General features: G+C 43.0%; 1 long non-coding RNA gene across 1 annotated transcript; it reads right to left on the bottom strand.

The window, feature by feature from the left end:
* Window positions 1–14,891: 14,891 nt before the first annotated feature.
* LOC120833106 (uncharacterized) lies at window positions 14,892–16,949 on the bottom strand. Its single transcript, XR_005714270.2, has 2 exons — window positions 16,475–16,949; window positions 14,892–15,988 (listed from the first exon to the last, which is right to left on the bottom strand). It is a non-coding gene; the product is annotated as an uncharacterized LOC120833106 (long non-coding RNA).
* Between the last annotated feature and the right edge of the window lie 2,395 nt (window positions 16,950–19,344).

Raw genomic sequence — 19,344 nt, 5'->3', positions numbered from 1 at the left:
TTAGTGAAAATCCATCAAATAGATTCATGAGATATTTTATAGTGGAAGAAAGTCATGGTGGACCGTTTCATTGATGCTGATCTGGTTAAATCCAGTTTTCTAGACTGTAAACAAGTGGTTGGTACACCTGCCTTTGCCTCAAAAGGTCACAACATTATGCAGATTTATACTGTACTAATACTTACATAAAAATTTGTATTTAGGGCGTGTGTGGGTGATCCTCCAATCAGAGGGTTGTCGGTTCGATCCCAGGCCCCGCTATCCCGATGTGTCGTTGGGTAAGACACTTAACCCAACATTGCTCCTGTAGCTGCGACTATAGTGTGTGGATGTTAGTTACTGATGTGCAGGTGTCACTGTGTATGGTTCTCCTGTCATCACTAAATGTGTCAGAATTCGGGGAGGAACCCAAAAGCAGACCGGGACTCAAAATGGTGGTTTATTCAGCAAAAACACGGTGAGGAGTGAGGCGGCTGGCTTGTCGGGACCGGGGCGTGGTGGCGACTCTGCGGGCAGAAAAAAGCAGAATCATGTGCAGTGTAGACAGCCAGATCCAAAAAGCGTACAGGGGCTATCCAGGCACAAAAGTGACTTAACGATCCGGCGGGGACTGGGCGTCAGGTCCTCCTCTTTATCAAGTTGTTAATTTCTGATGAGGAGCAGGTGTGTAAGCCCCGGCATTGAAGCTCCTCCCACCAGCAGGACTCACGAGGAGGCGTTCGTGACAGTACCTCCCGACGACGCCCCCCGCGTCCAGAATTTGACTCCGGGGAATCCAGCACCTCAGATTGGTCGTTAACACGCCCAGTCTACAAGAAACTGGAACCCCCGACGGCGGGAGTCCATAATCCGCCGCACTGTATATACAGGACGGATGAATGGATAAAAGGTCCATTACAATCATTGATTGAGTAAACTAATTGTATTCAACTTTAGTCCCATTTTTTGACTGTGGAAATTCCTTCCTTCATGAAAAACAAAGACACCTTAAAAAAGCTTACACGTATTAGGCATTTTTTAACATTAGAAGATGATCAATCATATTGTCACTTACTCTTGATGGTCTACAGGCCTGAGGCATTTGAACATCTGTCTGTGGATGTGTTGCTTGACAAACAAAGCTGGACAGGGGGACTTGGCCTGCAGCTAGTCAACCACAGCACTCTGAGCAGCTTATGGCTGGACTGTGGACAAGGAAACGGCACCTGCTGTCACTCCACAAGCTGTCGGTCTCTGAGTCTAAGTGCTGCATGAAATACAAGCTCAAGTTCAACAAACAGCAATTGTCAGAGCCAGTTTAGCCAGAGCTCACATGATAGCCAAGTACTTTCCTGAAATTAGTCTCTCTGCAACATTTGCAACATGTACGACTGAGTTCATTAACAGGGTAATTGATCAAAAATTCAGATATTTATATTTTCACACGCTTTTCTACTCCGAGAATCTAAGCTCTCCCATTTGTCATTCCAAACATTCTCAAAGATAACCCGCCCATTGCCTGATTAGGTCTTACTAGTTCGAGTACACTCTAATTAAGGCTTATATTTCATTAGTTTTATTGCATTCAAATCTAAAGTGTCAGCGTGTAGTTACAAGGTTTTCTTCTGGCTCTATTTCTTGACTGGAGTCTCTCCTGGCTGCCTGTCAGCCTCACAGTCACAAGGATACAGTGTCCAATTGTTCTTCCAAACCAACGTTAATTGTCCATTCGCACCGGCCTAATATTTACAAACAGACATGTGAGTTGTTACGAAACCTCCTGGCAACAAAGCCATGACAAGTGTTTGCAAAATGGACTATTGGCTGTTGGTCTTGAATAGATTCAAGGTAATCTTTACAGGCCTGCAAGAAGGAAATATTACGATTATTGATTCAGACAACTTAGGAGCTGTAGATAATACGTTTGACGGATAGATGTAGGGAGGTTGTCGAAAAAGTGGAGGAAGACACGACGAAAGACAGCCAGTGACAAAAAGGAGAATAATGCGAACATATGTAATATTTGAGGCGAGAGGAAGATAGCGACGGATCAGTCAATCAGATCAGATCAATATCTGCTCTTGCTCTCAGCTTCAAAGACCACCAAGCTGAGCTGTGCTTGAGCTTGTGTGAGCAGGTTCCTGTGATACTGTGTGTGTCTGGAGGTGTGTGTCCTTCCTACATGTCATTGTCTTGGTGTAGGGGAAGTTGAGCGAGGGTTTAATGAGTGTTCGGACCTCTGGACAAGAACGTTTGTACCAGAAAGCCTTCAACTGCCAAAAGCTTCCTTTTTGTATGCACCCTTTGTGTGTGAGAGTGTTTTTATACTGGCAGAGCAAACTGAAATCACAGACGCACAAACAGAGCAGTGCTGCGGTGCAGTCATGGTTGTTGTGCTGAAATAAATCGGCTGTGGTATAATTTGAAGAGAACACTTCAAACAGGCTGTTGTGTGAAGTGCCACAGGAAGGTTCTCCCTCTCCACTTTTCAATGGCGACAGAATGGCCTGCAAATCTCCGGAGTTGTTCCTCAGAAGTTTTTAAGAATGTTTGTCTATAGATTGTTGGGGAAAGCACTCCAAAATAATGGCAGCATCGAGACCCCCAAAATGCAGGTTGCAGGTTTCACAAATGCACTTTGATTCGCTACAGCAGGACTACGTGTACTTCTTTTAAGTCTTTATTTTGACAGCACATTACCGTCACTGATTAAATGGAGATGAAATCACGGCCAGCAAATGCACTATTTACTTCTAGGGGGACAATACAGTGCCCAGCTATATTAGGAGCTTCCTAAGCCTTTTTCATGACTGAAAATATGGATTTATGACTTGCGGTGTTCATCACTGCCTGGTACTGGGCTGTCGCCATTTAGGTTATTTGGAATCAGAAGTGATACATAGAATGTTGAAGAGTAAAGTCTTAGGCCTCAATAATGTTGAAATCAACTATAAACATTTTATAGGGTTAAAGTTCTAAGGCAAAAACACAGACAACTCAAAAAAAGCAGCGGTTAAAGCATCAGCATAATTTGCCAGATGTCAGTGAATCGTGGATGTGTCCACCCCGGGCAACTCCCTGTTTCAAGTTTGATTAAACTTGATTTCGCTACTTTTGCCCAGGGGAATCCTGAATCATGCTTTAATTGATGGGAAATGTGTTTTTCCCCCAACTTCTGTCTCGCTTTGGTAAAAGTTTCAACAGCAGATTCTTCATCTAATCCACAACCATGTTGTCGCCTCGATCCCTCTCAGTTTTTTTTCGTTGTACATCTGCTAGCTTGTACTCAATGTTTTTTTTGGATTGTAAGCTTTAAATAGGACGTTGACCAAACTTTTTGTCTTCAATGTCCTGCTTTATAGTTGGACACATCTATGAGGTTTCCAGTACAACTAGTGAGCACCTCAAATACAGCAGCTGGTGTTCAGTGCTGTGGGCAATGAAACCCAGCCGTCAACTCTTAAGGGAGGCTTACTCCTTTTCCCACGTGGGCTTGACAGCTGTTGTGGGATTTAAACCATGAAACCACTGGACTAATGTAGACGTATCGGGCAATGGGACTTTGTGGGAACTAAGAAGTACACTTACACAAGTACTGGACGAATTGTTACTTGTACCTTACTTAATGTTTTCCTTATTAAGATAATTCATCTAATTCATTATTTGACCCTCTACAAAAACATGCTGTAAATAATTTCATTCATCAGTTTTTACAGTCACAGTATTAATATTGTATAATGCCATCAGCAGTAAAACAGTAACAGTAAACAGGCACAAAACGGATACTTCAAATAGATTTTGGCTGTATTGCTACATACTTTTAATGTAACTTCTTCAATTCAGCTGCGTAATTCTTTTCCAAATTAAATTCTCCAGAAATCGGGGCAGAAATTCACAGTTCTGGACCCAAGCGAGGGAAAGATCCCTCTGTTGCTACAAACAAATATTCATTCAAACTAAATGTGAATCTTTTGTCTGAAACTGGATTGTAGGGATTCATTAAAAGACGGTTTTTAATTTTCCCAACATCTGGTTAGTAATGCTTTTAATTGGGCAATAGCATTTTTTAAAAATATTTGAATGTACATTACTAAAACAATTTGACTTAGCAAACAACAATCTCTTAGCCTTTGGTAAAAAATAAAAACTTCACTACTAGCCTGGTGGATTCAAAGTTGTAGGCAGTTTGCTGACGTTTGAAATTGTCATATGAAGTTGATTAAAATGTTCATGGTATTCTTTGGGGAAAACGAGCAAGACTAAAAATAAGACGTTGTGAAGCTACATGTGACAAACGACTCAAGTCTGACTGCACATGCAAAAATGATTATCATTATGCTGTGCATATATATGTGTAATATATATATATATATACACACACAGCATAATAATAATAATAATAATAATAATATAATAATAATAAGTACATATATATTCTCTTAGCATTGCAGTTTTTTTTCATGTTGATCTCATAACATTTCCTGGAAAAAGATAACCATAGCTCTCATTATGAGGATTCCTTTAGTATTGTACTGCAGCCTATTTGTCTACCTGTAGCCTCACAGGGGATTGTTTCTTCTTACTTACAGTATTTTTGACAAACTTAGATATCCACCTGCTGACTGTCTAACATGATGTGACAGCAGCACCCTGGTCTTGACAACACAACCTTCTTGTGTTTTGTTTGCGTGGGTCTCAGTGTATGTGTGCATGCATGCGTTTATGCATAAGGGACAGGGGGAAAAAAAACGAGAAAGGGTGAGTGGTGGGGTAAACAAAGGACCAGCGGTTCTGTGTGGTTAGCTTCAGGCTAGTCACCTGCTCATGAACTTGTCTGTCACTGACCACACGGAGGCTCAGCACCCATTTCGGAGGCAAATATATTACTTTTGCAGAAGGAGGGAGATAAAGCTGCAGAATGAGACCGGACCAGAAGCCCAATGGTGGATGGGAGGAAGATGCAGAGACGAAGAAATTCAGTGATTCAACTGGAATGAGAATCCTTGAGATGGGCATGAGTGGAGGAGAAGTGTGGAAAGAACATGGAGGCATGAAGCGGGAAAATAGGGATGGGTCTGACATTGAAATGGAAAGGTCAAATGTGGAATGCACTTTTTACGTAAACTTGGTAAAAACCAACGACGACCCACGTAAAAATGAGCAAGTTGGCGACAATCAACTGAAAGCCTTCCCTTTTGTCCCACAAAAATACACTTACACATTATACAGCAGGTAATAGGGTGAAATGCATGTATTTCTTGTGATGTCACCCATTGATTATTGAACTGTGGTTTTGGTGTTCATCATTACGGCCGTTGCCATCCCTTTTTTGGCGACCAGAGAGTGGACTTTACCATATTTGGAGAGCGTAGAAGTGACAAAGAGATGTACACTCAGTCCCTCTCCTCCTACTCACAAAGCCGGCAATCACCTTGACTACATCTTTACTAGAAACTGCTCTACCACTAACCTCTCTGTAACTCCACTTCATGTGTCTGATCACTTCTTCATCTCTTACTCCCTTCCACTCTCTATAACTAACAAACCTCCTTCATTGACTAACTCTATACCGGCTCGTCGCAATATTCGCTCCCTCTCTCCCTCCTCGCTGGCATCCTCTGTTCTATCAGCTCTCCCTTCAACTGACTCCTTCTCACTCTTGCATCCGAACGCTGCTGCAGAGACTCTCCTCTCATCTCTTTCCTCCTCTCTAGACTCTCTCTGCCCTCTTACGACACGACGGACTGGCAAATCCCCTCCGGCTCCGTGGCTGTCTCAACCGGTCCGTGCCATGAGAGCCACCATGCGAGCGTCGGAAAGGAGATGGCGTAAATATAAACGACCTGACGACCTGCTTGAATTTCAATCTCTCCTCTCCTCGTTCTCTGCCTCTATCTCTGCTGCCAAAAGCTCTTTCTACCAGTCCAAAATCGAATCCTCATTCTCTAACCCCAAAAAACTCTTCTCGATCTTCTCCAATCTCCTCGAACCCCCTACCCCTCCTCCCCCCTCCACCCTTCTTCCGGGAGACTTTGTCAACTACTTCACCAAGAAAATAGCTGACATACGCTCCTCCTTCTCAAACCCACCACCTACTTCTCGCGTCCCACCGACCTCACCTCTTTCGCCCTCACTTCCCTCTTTCACCGCCCTCTCTCCTAACCAAATTCTTACCCTAGTAACCTCTGCCCGTCCGACCACCTGCCCTCTTGACCCCATTCCATCACATCTTCTACAATCTATCGCACCTGACCTTCTTCCGTTCCTCACCTGTCTCATCAACAACGCTCTGTTATCTGGCTGTTTTCCCAATTCTCTGAAGGAGGCAAGAGTCAACCCTCTCCTGAAGAAACCCACCCTCAACCCTTCTGAAGAAAACAACTACAGACCGGTCTCTCTTCTTCCCTTCTTGTCCAAAACCCTTGAACGTGCTATCTTTAATCAACTCTCCTCTTATCTCCACTGTAACAACCTCCTTGACCCCCACCAGTCAGGTTTCAAGGCAGGCCACTCTACAGAGACTGCTCTCCTTGCTGTCTCTGAGCAACTCCACACTGCTAGAGCCGCCTCTCTCTCCTCTGTCCTCATCCTTCTGGACCTCTCTGCTGCATTTGACACGGTCAACCACCAGATCCTTATTTCCTCCCTTCAAGAACTTGGTGTCACAGGCTCTGCTCTCTCCCTTCTCTCGTCCTACCTCGATGGCCGCACCTACCGGGTAACCTGGCGAGGATCTGTGTCGGAACCGTGTCCTCTTACTACTGGAGTTCCTCAGGGTTCCGTGCTGGGTCCCCTCCTGTTTTCGCTTTACACCAACTCTCTTGGCGCTGTCATTCGCTCGCATGGCTTCTCTTACCACAGCTATGCCGATGACACCCAACTAATTCTCTCCTTCCCTCGCTCGGACACCCAGGTGGCGGCTCGGATCTCTGCCTGTCTAACTGACATCTCTCAGTGGATGTCCGCCCACCATCTGAAAATCAACCCCGACAAGACTGAACTACTTCTCTTTCCCGGAAAAGATTCGCTTACCCAGGACCTGACAGTCAACTTTGGAAACTCTGTGCTAACGCCCACTTCGACTGCTAAGAACCTCGGCGTCACACTCGACAACCAACTCTCCCTGACTCCCAACATCACTGCGACAACGCGATCCTGTAGATACACGCTCTACAACATCAGGAGAATACGTCCCCTTCTCACTCAAAAGGCAGCGCAGGTACTGATTCAGGCTCTTGTCATCTCCCGCCTGGACTACTGCAACTCCCTCCTGGCAGGTCTCCCTGCCACCGCCATTCGACCTCTGCAGCTCATTCAGAATGCAGCAGCTCGACTGGTCTTCAACCTTCCGAAATTCTCCCACACTACTCCACTCCTCCGCTCTCTTCACTGGCTACCGGTGGCCGCCCGCATCCAGTTCAAAACACTGGTGCTCACGTACCATGCTGTGAATGGATCGGGTCCAGCTTACATCCAGGACATGGTCAAACCCTACATCCCAACCCGCACTCTCCGCTCTGCATCTGCAAAACTACTCGTCCCTCCCTCACTGAGAGCAAAACACTCGACTAGGTCTCGACTCTTCGCTGTCCTTGCGCCGAAATGGTGGAACGCGCTCTCTGAAGACATCAGGACCGCAGAGAGCCTTCACATCTTCCGCCGCAAACTAAAGACACACCTCTTCAGACTCTACCTCGACTAAAGACTAACAAATTGCAGCACTTAAATTGTACTTGTGACGTCACTCATCTATAGCAAATTGTAAATTCGCTTATTTGAGGAAATTGCACTTTCTTGTTTCTTGTTCTCCTGAGTTTGTACCCTATGGTTGAATGCACTTATTGTACGTCGCTTTGGATAAAAGCGTCAGCTAAATGACATGTAATGTAATGTAATGTAATGTAGCGGTAGCAATCTGTCAAATACAAGGTCGCTACACCCTAAAGCTGTGGTTCCCAAACTCAAGAATGCCGCGGCCCAATTTGAAATCTGAAAATCTTTTGCGGCCCACCCAAAACCTTTTATCACAACTCTGATCAAAACATAAACTAGGTATGATTAAATGACATTGAGAATTTAAACAATTAAAAATGTATTAACCGACAATGTATGTTTTGTATCCCATTTTCTCCGGAGCTCATATATATTTACTTTAATACTACAAGAGGGCGCCCTGTTTGACATCGTTTGGATTGGCGGCGCCTTTTGAGCAGCCCTTTTCGAGCGAGAGCATTAATCTGTTCGTTTAAATTGTTTGTGCTTCATCAATTAATGTTTCACATAACTAATGTGCCGCTAGAATTGTTCAAATAATACTTAAACTGAGAAAACGATGTGCATTTTGTATCTTATCAATCGTTTTAAGTAAAATACAGAAATTTCCAACCCTAATGTTACGACCAGGTCTTAGACGCAACAGCAAAGCGATACAACTTTGCGGTTGTTTTTTTTTGGTATTTTTTGGAGTTTGGGAGAACAGCTTCAGGAGCCAACAAGGCCAAAATAAAAAACAAAACACCCCTTACTTTTTTTTTTTCGAAATTGAAAATTAAAAACATCTTATTTATTTATTGTAAATGACCTCTCGCGGCCCACCTGCAGTACCTTCGCAGCCCACACTTTGGGAATCGGTGCCCTAAAGCATCCCCAACTTTATGGTCTATTTTACTCTAAATGGGACCATCATCAGCAGAAGTCCTCAAACTTTGAGAGCATAAAATCATGTTCACGGAGAAAATAAAAGGTTTGCCCACGTTAGTTTGTTTTGAATGGTGTTTCGGGAGAACTACCAGAACACATTGCTGAGTGCATCACTACCATTGAACCTTGGTGAGTACATATTTTGTTTTTTTGGTAAGAGCATGGGAAACGTCTTGGATCTGAATGCATCAACGCTTGTTACCCCCTATCTATCTTATGTGTATAGATGGGGGGATTCAATCACAGTTCAGCTGTAGTCTTTGCTGACACACCTAGTCTGACCTCTACTAGATCTTTCTAGTTACATCCCCCAGGCAGTTCCCCCATTCTTCTTAAATTGCATATGTGGATGAATTATTTTCTCTGCCGTGAGCAATTTCTGAGGCACAGTGGGTGTTTTCGAATTGTTTCGAATTTCAAGCTTTTGGAAGAAGGGGTTCGAGAGTAAAGGATATGAAGCAGAACATTTTGTTTTTCAGGTTCACCAGTATAATTAAATCAACAAAGGACTCTTTCACTGCCTTTCATCCTACCCTTTGGGTTATGTAAAGTGTGCTCCTTCTGGCCTTCTTTGTGTTCTCCCTCTCTCTTCATATCTCTTACTGGCTTTCTCGCTCCCCCCCCCCCCCCCCCTCACAGATGACTTGCTAGAGTAGATCAGCAAAATCATTATCTGTGAATACATTAACACTCCATATCCTCTGGCACTGTTAAAAATCGGTGTGTGTGTGAGAGGGGCACAGGGAAATGAGAAAATGGATAGCAAGGGGATAAAAAGTGTTTCCTTCACTCAGCTAATTTTTTCCTCCTCACCTGTGTTTTTTTCACAGGCAACATTAAACCTCACCTAGTATTTTCTGAGGTTGCCAGTTGAGAAACAGAACCTGATGAAAATTTAAGTTGTAGTCTGATTGTCTGGGGAGGTTTAGGGACATGAGACAGGGAGGAGTAGAAGTAGAAGTAAAATACCAGATTGAATTGATTGTTCTCACAAGCAGTATGAAACATTTGACCTGTATCCCAAATGGATTAAAAAAATATTACCACAAAATAAGAAGCGTAAATATGTTTAATGATTTTAATTAAAACCTGTAGCCTGTTTTTTGGCCTCTGCTCCCCTGAAAATGGCACACTCATGATAAAACGTGTAATTACTGTGGAACTACATTGTCTATCAGAACACTTCTTTTCTTCCAGAATAAAGGGGAACCCCTGTGAGTATTCTGATGTCTAAATATCATTTTATATGTTAGTGTTCAAGAAATAAATGAATATGGCACAAAAATGTAACTTTGAATTTTGAGCACCGCTTCAAAGGGGAAGACCAAAGACTAGGGACAGAGCTTATATCTCCCAGTCAAAGCTGGTAGATGTGGACACCGGATAAGCAGATAAAGATAAGATGAGACATTGACTTCAGTACATCTAACTACATACGTCATGAAAATCTAATACTTTTTATTCTATCAAGTAAGATGTTTTTAAAAGTAAACATTCATCCATTCTACCATTAAACAGATGCATTTGAAGTAATTTCATACAGTTAATGTTATGTTAATGTTTGATTTTGTGTCTGTATGTCGTCAAAAATGTACAATAGTTATTTTTCTCTTAATTGTCTCGCAACCTCCAAGGCATCTTGCACACATTTTCAAATTGAAATATAGAAGAAGGTCAACGGTGCAAGATGGGCTGAGAAAATTAAAAAAGCCACAGTGGACGTATTATATATTTCAGAATCATTAGCCACCTCTAACATGATGGATGCTTCGCTTTGAAATACTGCACAGTTTAGATGTTGTGTGCGATGGGGGCACATTTTCCTTCAACAGCTTACTGGTTTTAAGTGTGTAAAACGTGCAGAGAAAAAACCTGCTTCACTGGGCCTGAAGGAGCTGCTCACATAAAGCTGTCTTAGAGGAGTGCAAGTGAGTCGGTTGGGGCGGAAGAGAACAATCAGGAGGGACGGGGGTGACAGATGGAGGGAAAGAAAGAGAAGGACAGCATGATAGAAATATGGAAGAAACAGACTGAACTATAAGGAGAGAGAGACTATGCCGAAGAGACGTGGGGAAGCAGAAGGATGTGTGATAGATGAAGGGATGATAGGTGTAATGAAAGAGGGGAACTGGGGATGAAGGGAGGCAGATGGATCATCATGACATTACACTCGAGCGTGTGTGTGTGTGTGTGTGTGTGTGTGCGCGCGCACACTTTCCCTCCTACTTCCCAGCTATGCGTATCTGTGATTCTTGTTTTAGAGATTGTGAGAATCACCACTCACACCAGCCTTTTGTCTTTTTAAGCAGAATTAATTCATGTATTTGCTCACATGCAAACATAGCTTTAGATGCATATAAATGCGTACACGCACACATAAACACCACCCAGTAAGTACGCCTCCTAATGGTCTGTAGACCACTTAAAAATGCATAATAGTTTATAACTGAATTTTTTCTTCCATTTCCCTCAGTTCTTTGTTTTTCTTATTACTCCGTTTCTATCATCAATTTATAAGTAAGATATTGCACTTTAACAACCCTGTCGCAGTGCTTAACCGAAATGATTATTGTGACCAATACAACCACAGTGCAATACATGTAAATAGGTGAAAGTGGTATACAGATCGGCACGTTCACGTTAGCTAGAGCAGTGGTCCCCATCCACCGGGCCGCGGACTGGTACCGGGCGCACCACAGAAAGCTTATATATATTTTTTTTCTGAAAAATGTTTTATTTCGAAAATTGACCGGATTTTCTCCTAATTATGTGCGCTCGTCCCTCTGACATATTCCCCATGCGTCACCAGGCGTTTTTCTTGTCCGTTTACCATGCGCGGCAGTTTCACACACACAGAGCGCGCGACTACTTTCCCCCCCCCGTCGGCCGTTCTGCCCGCAACGACTACTCTTCTTTTGTGGTCAACGGAGAAATGGGAAAAGCTACGACAAAACAATTCTCTGAGCAACACCGATCTCACGGTACTCCATGTCTTATGCCATAAGTCCCCTGGTAATAAACAGAAATGTAGCAAATATACTCCTCAACCCCAATCAAACACTTTCTTAACCTCCTGACACAAGCAACTAATAACCCTCGGGACAACTTCTGGTTATTTAGTAAGACAAAAGACTACAGTTCTCCAAAGCTGCACAAGGCAGTTTTTTTTTACCCCATTTGATACAGAACTAGTAAAACTGGTTTTGGACATTCTGACAGACTACAGAAGCATAAAAGCAGAATAACAGACAATAAAACCCGTTTTTTGGGAGAACATATTTTACTCAACTTTGCTTTCCACAGGCATATATTCTGCTGGATGACTTCACACCAGCTCTTCCCATCTCATAAAAGTGAGATATTGCTCTTCACTGACAAATGCAGGTTTTTTTTGCAAGACCTTTCTATTAGTAGTGACAGCATATAGGGACACCTTTCCAGACTAGCAAGGATCTCTGTTGTGGTGCCAAGGAGCCGACGGCCATGCAATGCTTGCATCACAACCACAGCTTATTTCTCCTGCCAGTCCAAGTCGGCATATTTCCCGTTTCAACATGATCCGGTTTTAAATTTTCTCCCATGTCCCTTCCACCCTTCCATTACCTCCTAGAGGCGGCTCAAACTAAATTCAGAAACCTTGGTTCAACCGCCTGTATACCTTCATACAAGACATGTGCTTATTTCTTCCCTCCCAGCAGACACCAGACCTTAACTCCCCCCCTCAGCGCGACTCCTCTCCCTCCTTCCAGGCATCTCGTGATGAAATGATATTCCCACCTCAGAGCTCAACTGCCTGTATGAAAAGCTCTTTTCTCCTAGGGACACTTCATATCCCCCTCTGAGCATCCCTGCAAGTCTCTTAACCCTATTCATTCCCTTGTCATGTGCGAGAACAACAACTTTTTTTTATTGTGAAGCCACTGCTGTTATATGAAAATAAGTAGATAATTGAGGGGGACAAATACATTAAAACGGCTGTGGTGTTGATCTATTTGTAATGCTGTCAGTTGAAATTTGGTTTAGAAATTGGTCTCATTTGGATTAACATAATTATTTAAACAATGTGCTTAATGTTTTTTTCCCGTCTCTGAACCAGCCAAACAACCTGCGAACCCAACTCATCCTGTCCGAGCGTAAAGGCAAAAAGAGCTTGTGAATAACTGTCTAAACCTCATCCCACCTCCATTTTGATTGAAAGTGACGCTCACCGCTGACAGTAGCGACAAAGCAATTTCATCCAACTTCGTCTGAAGTGGTGTTTCCCACAGTGTCACAATTAACCAAAATTATTAACAGCAGTAGTTTGTTCGGTGACAGCTTCTCGAGAAGGGACCCTGAGAGAAACAACATTAGGATGCACAAAAGATGAATTACCCAATGATCGATACTGTACTTCACGTTTTAAGAGAATACACTTGTAAGTGTGGCTGTAGAAAGGAAATTGATAAGAGCATGTGCTTTCATGACTTGGTGAGCTGTCTATTTATAGCAGTGGCGGGCCGTGCATCTTCTACCTGGGCTTTCTATGCATTTCAAGTTAGAAGCAAGAGGCAACCAAATGTGAGGATGAACCAGCAAAATTGTCTTTAGTAAACGTGAAAGGAAGGATTGACGAGAATGACAGAGTGGGAATGGATCAAGATAAAGATAAGAGAGAAAGAGAGCCGTGTGAAGTGAGGCGATGATGAAAGAGAAATTGGTGGAGGGATGAGTGGAGGGGTGGCGGTGATGGGGGAGGGGACAGTTCCATGTCGGGCAAATAGGTGGCAGTACCTCTCTCTTACAGGTCCATAGTGTGGGGGGGTAGAGGGAGAGAGGGGGGAGGAGGCATAGACCATAGGGGGTGCTATCACAGTGTCGGCATGGGGAGCACAAATCACTGCTCATATGTTGCTATGTTGCTATACATGCTTATTTCTAAACATAACTACTGTTGTTCAGGGCGGGTGTTTGCACATGCTGGCATGTCGAAGGTATGTATGCGTTTGTGTGCGTGCATGTGTGTGTGTTTCAGTGGACGTTGTTGTCTGTGTATCATTGTTGTGTGTAGGTATGTGCGTGTGCACACATACTGGCAGGGGTTTAAGGAAATTTTTTTCTTTTTTTTTTTTTTTTCTTCGTCTGCCCTTGATACGCCCAGCTGAATGCAGAGAGCTTTTAAAAGGGTATTTCAGCGCTGAGCCAAAGCCCTCTTGGAGGCATTCACAGCATTGAAAGTCTCCCCGGCACTGAGCGAAGTAACAACCTGGTGCTTGTTCCGAAACTCGTACAAAGAAATCATTGGCTTACAAGGGGAAACCAAAACCTGGTTCCCGACAGGATATTTTATTTGTATTCGTTTGCAAACAGACGACGGAATTGACACACATACAAGTTATGCGTAAAGGCTACTCAAAGGTCTTCAGATTCATCTTCGGAGCAGAATATTATAGGTCGATAACATAATGAAAAGGGGTCGGGGGCTGGGTGCACAACCAAGTGCAGAGGGATCATGTTGGTTTTCCCCACAAGTCATCAGGACCTAATCTAGAGATTCCAAGCGCAGACATCTTCTATCAGCTGACATGACGTGCACCGTTATCATTGCAAGTGGGTGCAGACATTCTGCGATCATAGGAGTTCTGCTGACTATGACATGATATTATTGTAGTTTTTCCACTTTCACTGAATAGGTTTTTTTTCCTCCAGGGTCATTCAGTGTACCCGTCACGGGAGGCCTTACTCTGCTTTTCGAGCGGATTGTGTGATGTCTCCTACGGTTCCATATGGCTTCCTTAAGATCACTGCACCACTCTCCCATTGAACCCCTAAAACATTGTTGTGATGGATCTTTATTCGGTCTTCATTGCAGCAACCAAGGCCGAAGGGTTTTAAAGTTGGTTTGTTGAATGTTTTGCGACCCCATCATCATGAACATATTTGCCTTTTCATGAACCAAAACCACAGCCTTCCTGTGCCTTCACCAAACTGTAGTTGCCCTGTGTTTATTTGAAATGTAACCATTGGACATACGACAGGAGTTATGAATTTACAGCCATTGTAACGGCTCTGTGAGAATTTTGACTAATGCTTAAAGCTAAATTCTAATTGTATCATTGACAATGCTAATGCTAAGATGGTGTAATGATCATCTTCTACATTTATGTAAGCATTATAACATCTTCTAATGCCATTAGTTTTGAAAGTACGCTTAAAAATAAGTCAAGTGATCATCAAATGTATAACAATTTATCCGATGAACATGATTTACAGAGCAGAAATAGATAATGCAACAAAATGTTGGAATTACATTACTTAGAGCCACAAATGTTGAACGGATAGTGGCACTAGAGAATAAGCCACCAGGATTCATTTTCTGGGGATCATGAATGTTTGAACATCATGGCAGTGCATCCAATATTTGTTAAGATATTCCAGTCTGAATTAATACGATGGAATGACTGAGCCATGGATATTGCCCATAGCCACGCCACTAGGATAGTTTACAACTCTATGATATAAGGTATGGGAGGATTCACCGAAATTGCATTTTTCATCATAACTTCCTGTGAAAGGGTTAGTCTGATAAAAAGCCATTTTCCATCCAATCTAAATCCAATTTAATAATCTATCCAAATTGAGGATTTCCCAAGCATCATGATGTCCATCACTCAATAAAACATGTAATCAAAGAAAATGGATGGTATCAGAACATTACAAACAGGTGACATCCTAAATAACAAACGATTCCTTCTATTATTTTGTCATGGAAAAGAGGACTGCGTTTTTACATAACAAACCCACTACGACAGAAAAAAGAAGTGCATGGAATTAAAATGAAACCTATCCAAAGAGATAATGGGCCTCTGGTTTCTTTTCATTTAAAAAATGTGGATGTAAGTCATATGGCTGCACACGTTGTCTTGTCATAATACAGCAATGGTTTTCCTCTTTAAAGTGATACTTTATCAAAGTGCTCAAAGATACACACACAACCTACAAATAACTGGGAAAATATGGATACAATGTATACAAGCATACAGACAAAACATCATCAATGCTTGTTCCTTTGTGGGTTTGTGTGTATAATAACGGCCACCTGATCTTTGCCGTTACCATCTGCAAACCCACCTGCTCTTAGCTGTTATTTTCAATTATTTTCATCACTTCATCTGTTGCCGAGCTGAATTGAAATTAGTTTTTTTTTATTCGTCCCCCCGCAGGAACACACACATACACACAACCGCAGTAGATATCAGATGGTTTGGCTGAGGGAGCGACAACACAGATGTCAGGACAGCTGATCCTATTCAACTTGACCGTCGGCACTCTGTGTTTGTGTTTGAATAGAAGAAAACAGTCGGTGTTAAGAGCTAATCACATGTTTGGGATTTTGCCACTTTGTATGTACTGTAAATGTCTGCATTGTTGGAAGTGATAAACTGATATAGGTGATAAAACATTTTAAAAAGACATGGATATATGGCTACGTTTCTACAATTTCTCTGTCAATACAATAGCTTACTTCAGTTGACAGATCTGGACTTCACACACCTTGAGTCACCTTGAGGTAAATGCTGTGCCTGGAAGTATACCTGTATATCATCTTAATTCCAGTCAGTAAAAGCCTGGCTAAGGAGAAGCAGTATAGGAGTCAGAGATGCAACTATAATTTGCAAAGGCCAAACACTGATTACTTTCAGCTGATCAGACATACAGAACTCTTGTATATGTTGTCTGCTTTGACAGTTGATTGAATGTACAGTACACACAATGATTATGCAAAGCATTTATATCTGTGCAACCTCGACCTTACCAAGTCCTTTTCACTATGCTTTCATCCCTCTCCACAGGTTCCCTGAGCCTGGAAGGATCCACTCGTCAAGCAATGTCTTCCCGCACCTTGTCTTATTGTGTATGGTGGAGCATCCGGCCAGGCTCTTTGTGTCACATGGTTACCCGTTTGAGTCTTCATAAGTTGCAAATGACAGCATTGTGAACAAGATATAAGACCCACGTCCAGACCAGACCATTCCAAAGGCAGCGGGCATCTGTCTGTTGGGTATTATTATTCCAAAAAGCCCCAGCCTGTAAACTTAAAAAGCCCCATAGAATGTGTTCCAATACATTGCCTATTGGGAAGGTCCATTTCAACAAGTTTGACAGAATCGGCCACGTAGGTTACTAAGTAAGCTCCCACTCACAATATACCAACCTCAATGGAGCTTAAGCAGTAGTTCTAGAAGGAAGACTCCCTTTATGCCACACGTAATGTAGATATGCTTCAGCTGGTCTCTCAGAATTATCCAATCAGCGGAGATTGGCTGCGCTGTGGCTCTAAACCAATCACACAGTTGCTGTCAAACCTTATTTAAGGGGTTCTCTCTGTGTTGCTGTCAGGTGCAAGTGATCGGTTGACGATTTAGCCCTCAGCTGCGCGTCCTTGCGCAACTGTGCATGGGACCGGTTGACGGTCAAAACAATTTAGTTTTGGGGGTTATTTGTGGCCAGGGTTTTGCTAAGATCCTGTCAAGCAGAACTCTGCATCACGGCCCCTTGATTATCCCGGTTTAGGATGGAGTCCAATCGCCAAAGATTCTGCACATTTCAATATTATACATGTGTAATGTTTGTCAATTCAGACCGAGTCTGTCCTGATTGAAATGCCGTGATGCTCAAGTGACCACTTTCATCTGCTGATTTCTCATGTTGAGGCTAAAAAGGTCCACCGAATAAGGCACAGGGAAAACACAAATTTCAGTTGATTTTGACACAGCTTTTACATTTCTGCTACTTGTACCAGTTTTTACAGAGAAAAAGCTGCCCCTTCTCCAATGCAAAGTAGGCTCTGAACTCAAATACTCAAGTTCAAATTACTATCTTCAATAAAATGATTAGTCTACAATTTTATAAACAGACATTTACCTTGCGGAAATCCCTTTTAGTGGTGTGTGTGCAGCTACCTGAGCTACAAACAAGATGTGCCAAGCAGCAATTTCGTTAAAATGTTTTGGGCAGGAGCCCTTTCACTCTTCCTCTCTGCAGGGCCAACAAACCTTTTGGGCCCAGTGCTTAACATTACATAGGCCCCATGGTAACTGAACACTGACTAAATTTGGTGCAAATGAAATGCTCAGAACGTTAAGAGGCCAGAAGAGTTGCATATTATTCCCCCTTGATGACAAAATTTAGTTAATTTCAACACATCCGAGTGTGTAACTTGAGAAGAAAGTGCCACACTAACTGTATACACACAGTGCATCCGGAAAGTATTTACAGCGCTTCACTTTTTCGAGATTGTTATGTTACAGCCTTATTCCAAAATGGATTAAATTAATTATTTTCCTCAACATTCTACACACAACAATAATGACAAAGTGAAAAATGTTTTTTGCAAATCTGTTAAAAATAAACAACAAAAACATAACATGTACATAAGTATTCACAGCCTTTGCTCAATACTTTGTTGAAGCACCTTTGGCAGCAATTACAGACTCAAGTCTTCTTGGGTACGATTCCACAAGCGTGGCACACCTATTTCTGGGCAGTTTCTCCCATTCTTCTTTGCAGAACCTCTCAAGTTCCATCATCAGGTTGGATGGGAGCGTCGGTGCACAGCCATTTTCAGATCTCTCCAGAGATGTTCAATCGGGTTCAAGTCAGGGCTCTGGCTGGGCCACTCAAGGACATTCACAGAGTTGTGCCAAAGCCACTCCTTTGTTATCTTGGCTGTGTGCTTGGGGTCGTTGTCCTGTTGGAAGATGAACCGTCGCCCCAGTCTGAAGTCCAGAGCATTTTGGAGCATGTTTTCATCGAGGAGGTCTCTGTACATTGCTGCATTCATCTTTCCCTCAATTCTGACTAGTCTCCCAGTTCCTCCCGCTGAAAAACATCCCCACAGCATGATGCTGCCACCATGCTTCACTGTAGGGATGGTATTGGCCAGGTGATGAGCAGTGCCTGGTTTCCTCCAGACATGACGCTTGGCATTCAGGCCAAAGAGTTCAATCTTTGTTTCATCAGACCAGAGAATTTTGTTTCTCATGGTCTGAGAGTCCTTTAGGCAGGCTGTCATGTGCTTTTTAGTGGCTTCCGTCTGGCCTCTCTACCTAACAGGCCTGATTTGTGGAGTGCTGCAGAGATGGTTGTCCTTCTGGAAGGTCCTCCTCTCTTCATAGAACAGCGCTGGAGCTCTGTCAGAGTGACCGTCGGGTTCCTGGTCACCTCCCTGACTAAGGCCGTTCTCCCCCGGTCGCTCAGTCTGGCTGGGCGGCCAACTCTAGGAAGAGTCCTGGTGGTTCCAAACTTCTTCCATTTCCGGATGATGGAGGCCACTGTGCTCATTGGGACTTTCAATGCTGCAGAAATCTTTCTGCACCCTTCGCCAGATCTGTGCCTGGATACAATTCTGTCTCGGAGGTCTACAGATAATTCCTTGGACTTCATGTCTTGTTTTATGCTCTTGGTATACACCGTCAACTGTGATACCTTATATCAGGGGTCACCAAACTTTTTTCGCTGGGGGTCACATTATCGTTCCTGACTGTAATGGGGGGGCCGGGGCCGGGTCAGCTATATAACATAGAATTGTATGACTCAGATCAAAATGACCACCAGCAGCTCTTAATTAAGGTCAAATAAATAGGCCTATAAAATAAATAAATTAATTTAAAAAACATTGAAATT

Source organism: Gasterosteus aculeatus, chromosome 15 (genome assembly GCF_964276395.1).
Source record: "Gasterosteus aculeatus chromosome 15, fGasAcu3.hap1.1, whole genome shotgun sequence".
Classification (NCBI taxonomy): Eukaryota; Metazoa; Chordata; class Actinopteri; order Perciformes; family Gasterosteidae; genus Gasterosteus; species Gasterosteus aculeatus.
Note: the sequence above shows the minus strand (reverse complement) of the source record. Positions and strands in the feature narration are given on the sequence as shown.